Below are 7,694 nucleotides of genomic sequence, written 5' to 3'. Positions count from 1 at the left end.
GAAATAACTCATTAACACAAGCTATTGAGAAAAATAAACCAGTTTGTATTAATAACGAAACAAAGAAACTCTTACAACCTGGCCTTGGTGTTGTGCAAGTTCCTCCCAGGGTCCACCAAGGGTTTTCCTCTACTTTGACAAAGCTCACTCACTTCCAAGTAGAATCAAGCAAAGACAATCTCTCCTCACAAGGTTCTAAATGGGAGTCCTAAATCCTGCAGCATTTACCCAAAGAAAATGTATAGCTCCAACCTCTCCTCCCTCTGGCTCAATGTCTTTATTTATAGTGCTGTAAAGAGGTTATTCAGGTCCACCATCAATGGGATAATCCCCCTCTTTGGGTGGGATAGCTCCCTTATTGATGGGATAAGTTCCCCCTTAATAGAGATACATGAACCAACTGGAGGCGCATCCATTTCATCAAACCGACCTCTAGAATGTTCTAGAAGTAACCACAAGTAACTTTTTCAAGATAAAACTCGCGCATTTTGCCTTTTACAGAGGGACGCACCTGTCCCTTAACATACAGAGCGTCCATGGACGCAGATTTTGTGAACATGGTCAGCGTCCCCGCAGGTAAGGCTAGAGAGAACCTGCGACCCCAGAGATAAACATAGTTTTTACAAGACTTTCTCTCTTCTTTGAGTTTGAGATGGATAACAGAGGCATGAGACTTGCCTAAGAGGGTAGCATGACTGTTGATTTGAGCCATACTAACTGTAAGTAGTCAAGGTGACATTTTTTAGTGTAACAAATCTCCACCTCGACATGTACTCTCTTGCCCTCCAAAGTAATGGCAAGGTTGGGTAAGACACCGAAGGGTCACGAATCGCACCTGTCAAAAGCTTACAAAGTGTTAGGGGATTGGTTCATAGTAGGAGAACCAATTGCCTGCCAGCAAGCGACTGACATGATGCAGGTAGAAGCACCTTCAGCGATGACGGTCCTATGAATGGTTTTCTGATTGATGATTACCTGAATAAGAAAGGAAATCTGATGAGGCAGATGTGGAACGTGGTTTTCTAGATCAAAACATATCAAATTGGAATTGGTAGGATCAATACCCCCAATAGTTGACAGCAATGATTTCCGCTGAGACAGGTAGCTTTAGAGTACCTCGAGAGCAAGCATAGCTGATGGTGCTTGAGCAAAATCCTCAATAATATTATAGTGTTGAGTAGCTCGAGCATTGGGATTGTACGAGGACTTCCTTAGCACACTTTGAGAAGGTGGTCGAATGGCAGAATCAGGGTTATGGCGCTCGATATGAAGAGGACCAGAACTCGAGGCCGAAGAAGAAGGGGTGGCCTCTTTCTCTTTCCCAGCTATTGAAGCAGGAGTTTGATAATCGTTTGATCTAGTAGCCACATTAATAGGCGTACTCATCATGAACACTTGAGATCCTAAGGAAGCAAATGATTAAGGCTGGTATACCATTTGAGTCTACTAAGATGGAAATAACTCTTTCAAGACAACTGGGGTCCCTTTAAGCAAACAACTAACTTCGAACCATCGAGGACAATCCTTAGTATAGTGATCCTCCCCAGAAATGAGGCATAGATACTTAGGCTTCCGTTTTGAAGAATCACCAGCAGACGACTTAGGAGGGCCCTGTTTTGGGGCATTGACTTTACCCTTGCCTTTGCCTTGCTTCTTACCTTTCGAGGATTTTTCTACTGTGGTAGACTGGATAGCATGGACCTCTGAGGTTTTACCAGGGCTAGGTGGAGTCTAGGAGGAACTATTGGCAGCAGTGTTTAAGATGGACTTCTGTTTGGAAGAATATTTGGTAGGGTTCTGGGACACTGAGCCAATTACTACAACAACAGGAGGTGTAGCCTGTGACTTTGATGCCATTAGATCGAATGATGGACATGGAACATTGGGTAATAACTTATCCAAAGTGCCAGACTGAGAATAAATGAGATCTAAGTATTGGGCATGAGCAATGGCTTGTTCTTCAGTAACGCATCCACCCATAGCTATATCATGAGCAATTGGAGTGACAAATGACTTGGTAAACCATTCGGTGAGCAACTGATCAGCAATTTCGAATTTGATCAGGCGACATCTACGTCTCCATTCATGGATGTGATCGGAGATGTGCGTTGCAGTATCTTGCTTGAGCGATGTGAGCAAATAGGTGCCAGTTTCATAGTGAACCAGCAACTAGAAATGTGTGAGGAAATCCATGGCTAAAGAGTTGAAGTCATGGTAAGTACTTCAAGGGAGCTCGATGTACCACTTGGCTGCAACACCTGTGAGGGTTCGTTGGAAAAGACGAAGATGAATAGAATCATCAACGTAGGAATTTGAAGAGCACCAGAGGTGATATGTCATCACATGGGCTTGAGGATCTTCTTTTGCTTTCCCATCGAACTTGGGACAATCGCTCGAGATCTTGGATGGAACCAGAGGCCAGTATGGTGAATGAAGAATTGGGTCATTTGTGATTCGATACACATCTGGAAACTCTAGTGTAGCCAATAATGACAATTGAGTATTGAAAGGCATTAGAGGTCATTAAGCAGGTCCAACTGGAGGAGCCCATCCCTGCGAGTAAGGATTTTGTCCCCATAGTGGAGGGTTTTATCCATACGGCATTTGATTTTGTCCCCACTATAGGTTACCTTGGCCATAGGGAGGATTTTGACCTTGAACGCCTTGGAACTGTCCCACCATAGGTTGTTGATAAGCAACATACTAGTTAAAAGGTGGTTGAGCCTGTTGACCTTGGACGTATGGATATTGCACCTGTTTCCCCTGGACATACGGGTTTTGAACCTGTTGCCCCTGAACAAGGGGATTTTGAACTTGTTGTCCTTGGACATAAGGATTCTACACTTGCTATCCTTGGACATAGGGATTTTGGACCTACTGCCCTTGGACAAAAGGATTCTGAACCTGCTGCCCATGGATATTAGGATTTTGGGCCTACTACTGCAGGATTTGACCTTGACCTTGTCCTTGCAGGGGTTGACCTTGTTGATATGTATATAAGGGTTGTTGCTACTCGGGTTGGCTCTGCTGCTGCAAGGGTTGACCCTATAGTTGCAAAGGTTGTCTCTACGGCTGCAAAGGTTGGCCCTGCAAAGACATAGGCTAGGAGGTTTACGGATCAGTGAGCTATTACGCACTCTTTCAAGGTTGGCTGCTTCTAGGCAAACCTCCTGGCTGTCTTTGCACTCGTACTTCCTTCATCACTGAGCGGTCATTTAGGGGCCTTAGCTGGTGATCTGGGTTGTTCCCCTCTCGACGATGAAGCTTATCCCCCATCGTCTCATTGGTTGACCCTTACCCCCTTTTATTGGGGTAATCTAGTATTCAGAGTTTGCCTCGATTTGGTACCGCTCTCGTCTGTTGCTGCATGGTTTTCTGCAACTATTGCGAGGGTTTCCCCTGTGGTGGTTGCAGTTGTCCTTGCTACAGTATCATCTACCCCTATTGTTGCGCGGACAACCCTTGCTACAACAAAGGTTTCCCTTGTTGCTACAGAGGTTGTCCTTACTATTGTAGAGGTACTTGAACAGTTCCCAGAAAATTTCTGAATTGTATCTGGCCATAGCCACCCTAAAAAGTGGATGGACTAGGTTGAACATACTGTCCAGGATAAAGGATGTAAAGCATATGACTATTCCTTGAGAACCGTATGGAACATAAGGAGGTTGGTACTAAACCTGAGCCTCATAAGGCTGCTGATACTGGAAATTGCTTAACCCAGATGGACCAATGGGATTTTGGACCTGTTGGTACTGGACATTGCTCGATCCAATAGGACCAGCAGGGTTTTGGATAACACCAGAAGAAGGTTGTTTCATACCAACCATGTGAGCCTATGAGCTACTCACATTGGTTGTGCCTAACACCATAGAAACATTTAGATTGTGCCCCTCAGGCGATGTTCCTTGTCCACTTACTAGAGGGTCGAAGAACTGACAGAAACATGCCTTGAGACTATCGGTTGAATTGGATGGGTGACTAGGATGGGCGAGACAAGAGGGTTTGGAATGGTGGGTTGCACCGAAACTGAGGTAACGAAAGAAAGCATCGCTTGTTGGGAGGTCGGGTTTAGAATGAATGGACCTGTAGTAGGCATGGCACCAGACGCCCAAACAGGGTTGTGATAAATTGATGAGGCACTTGGTGTGCCTGAGACCAACTGTGCTAAAGTCACATAATTAGGTGGAAAATCCCGATACACAATGATGGGAATGCTCCCTGTGAAGGGGAAGCATTCAGGAAAAAGTTGGTGTTCTTCCCCTTCGATAATGTGTGAAGTAGAAACTTTTGATTGATCCAGAGAGGTAACTGGAGCTTTGCCTTCAGGTTCCGTAGCTAGAAACAAACGACGACGAACGACCGAAGATATACGAGGGGATAATTCCAAAGGAACACCCGGTTGATCGTACGGACTGTACGGATGCTGTGGTGATATCACAACAGGGTCAAACAAAGGATTTGGAGGATATATAACCAATCCAAGTTGATTGTCAGTAGTCAACGAACTCTCAGGAGTCTGGATGGGATTGTCTGGAGATTCCGAGCTAATATCAGTAGGTGACCCAGTATTTGAAGTAGGTGGAGGGTGAGATGACAAAGGTTGATTGCTCAGAAAGATTCTGAGTTCAACACCTTGGTCCTCGAGTGACTCTGGTAATTTAGGAAAAGGCTCCTCAGACAATCTTTCAAACGGAGGATAGGAAGAGGAACTAGGTGAACCAGATGGTTCAGCCATGACAACCTTGTCTTAGTTAATAGGAAAAGATAAATTTCAAGGCTTTAAAATTTACTTTAGGGAAAACTCATGATTTGGTCTAGAAAAGACTAATAGGATGTTATAAGATTGTGGGCAACAATTTTTTAAGAGGCATAAATAAACTGGTGCTCTTTCATATTTTAAGAGTTGAGAAAGAAGGAAAGATGACTCTATCACTTTCGATTGGAAACGAGCTTGAAAGGAAAAGTGCTCGAATGATATTTTAAGTTTAATGAGTCAAAAAGATCAAATGACTACTCCAGATGATCTAGGTAAAAAGGATTACCAGGAAACCGTGAACTGCATAATACCTCCCGGCGAACCAAGAAGTATGGGTAGGCAATCTCCCTGAATGCCATGTTCGGTGTATCACATTTGCAAGGTAGAAGAATATGCTTCCTATGGATAAAGGATTACATCCTAGAGGGGTATCTCTTTATATACTCGATAGTACGGGGAGCACAAGTCCGTGCTAGCATTTTCTAATGCCGAAGCTAACGACAACTACTAGGTTTAAAGACCTCGGAACACGTCTCTAGCCTAGACCTTCTAGATGTGATCATTAGGTTTCAAATGCGACTTAGGTTAATTGAGTTCATTTTAAAGTTTATCTCTAATTATGTCTTGGTTTGCAGGCCTTAACGATGTGACTCAAAAAGCCTAAATGCAGGTAAATGAGACAAGACCCTTTCAATTTGATGAATTGTCTACACTAGAGAGGGTAGAAAACACAATCAAATGCAAACAACCAAGCAACCGAAAGCAAAATGATTTTTCACTACTTCAATTTTCGAGAAAATAAACTAATGAAAAATTCATTCCAATTCCTAATTTCCTAATAAGTACACTCCAACAGTCCTTTTAGAAGTAAAGAGAATTATTTTTCTTTTCAAATGCAAATGCAATCCTAGTCTTCAATGATGCTAACTATCGTAACATATTGATGCAGCAAACTAGAATTTTATACTTTTCATGAAATGACAAAATGAATTTCTCATAAAACACTCCAATGAAAAAGTTTCGAGACAATTGATTCTCAAGCAAATGAAAAACACAAAAAGAAAATATCTTTCAAACTAATGACGCAATGACTCTACCAAAAACAAGACAGACAATGTGACCTATGTTGAAAAGAGACATTTAGACAAGAAAACGAAACTTTTCAAACTTGTGTAATGGAGACTCAAAGCAATAAGAGGACTATGAATGAAATGCAAGGAGTAAATGCACCAACAACTTGACTCATTGAGTTCAAAATCAACTGAATGGAGGACAACCTAGATGCCCTAGAGCCACAAACCATCCAAAGACCCAAGAAATCAAGTGAAAATAAGGCAAGTCAAGAAGCAAATAAACCAAGTGAAAAGCATCTTTCTAGTCAGGGAGAAGACAATCTAAACAACTTACAAGGCAAAAATTGAGAGAGAAAGACACACTGGCCAAGATTTGGGGTGAACCCTAATCTTCACTTACAGGCATCGACACAACTGCCTAACTGACAACAAAAGCCAGAAGGGGGTCGGCGCGACTGTTTCTGAGAATATAACACTGATCGATGCGAATGTCAATGAAATAAGCATGCTGAGCGAGGATGCAAAGAAAAAAAAAATTCAAAAGTTGGGACCAAACTTGCTACTATGAATTTCAGACCCATAGCAATAAGCAATGCAAATCAAACAGAACTAAAGGGAAAGTCTGAAACTAGAAAAGTTCACACAAAACCATGAAATTCCAAGCAAACAAACAGAAGGATTGGATCCCTAGTATGGTCGCCAATTTGAGGTGAAGTAAAATTCTAAGTACAGACACAAACAATTCCTCTAGCCCGATAATAGTTCTAGCCACAAACAAGACATTCTATGGAAGATTTCCTTAGGTTAGAACCAATTAAGAGGGCCTACCTCTTAGTATGCTTACCCCATTTGGTGATGACCTTACTTGCTCGCTCCAGCTATCTCCCGTTTCCTTCTTCGAACACCTGAAACAAGTAAACAACAGCAAACAACAACTGTGATAATAGACAAATTGTAATTCAACCTACTTAACAAGTCAAGAAGCATTAAGCCATAAACATGTGAGATGACATATTATGTAGGAAGTCAATCGATAGTTGCATATATATTAAATCAAGAAGAGATTACAACCATTGTCTTAACGTTGTTGTTATCCTCTGACAAATCTGGGTTTCCACACACTTCCATTAGCATTCCATGATGGCCTCAACAATGGTAGTTTTAAGGCTCTTCCCTTTAGTTTTCACACCAAAACCAAACTCACACTTCTCCCTCACACACAACTAGAGAGCTACAACTATGAATAACTTGTTGATTACTCTTTGTTGAAAATGCAACAAGATGATGGAGCTTAATGAAAAGAAGTCGCCTTCACTAAGTGGGCGCACAGGCTATTTTTGGCGCAAAGTCTATTTTTAGACTATGTCTATTTTTAGACATATGGATCATGGTCTATGAGTTGCAGGATGCTATTTATGGATGATTGGTCATGTTGGTAAAAATAGATGGACGTCTATTTTTAGACATATGGGCAGAGTCTATTTTTAGACTGCCAGTCAAAAAATAGAATTGTCGAATATTATTAGCTCTTAATAATATTTGGACTATAAACATTATCTTATCCTCTTGCAGCACTTCAGTTCGAGTACAGATGTGGCACATGCAACTGCCAGAAGGAAATATGCTTTTCCTATGGGTTAGTTGAGCTATTGCATGATGGACTTCAGTTAGAACTCAAGTGATTGAGTTTGGTGGAGTTGATTGAGGAGTTGATGGAGTTGTGTTCAATTTGACTTAGTTGAACTAGTTGTATTTAGTCTAACTGCCAAATACACTAGTGATGAGTGATGTGAATTAATTATTAATTACTTCACTAATTATTAACTCATAAATCAACTAAAGAATATATCAGTTAACTCAGTGCA

The sequence above is a fragment of the Pinus tabuliformis genome, chromosome 5_1 (assembly GCF_031772625.1).
Source record: "Pinus tabuliformis cultivar Carrire ecotype Pingquan chromosome 5_1, CPIR1, whole genome shotgun sequence".
Lineage (NCBI taxonomy): Eukaryota > Viridiplantae > Streptophyta > Pinopsida > Pinales > Pinaceae > Pinus > Pinus tabuliformis.
The sequence above is the reverse complement of the archived record's forward strand: the minus strand, read 5'-3'. Positions refer to the sequence as shown.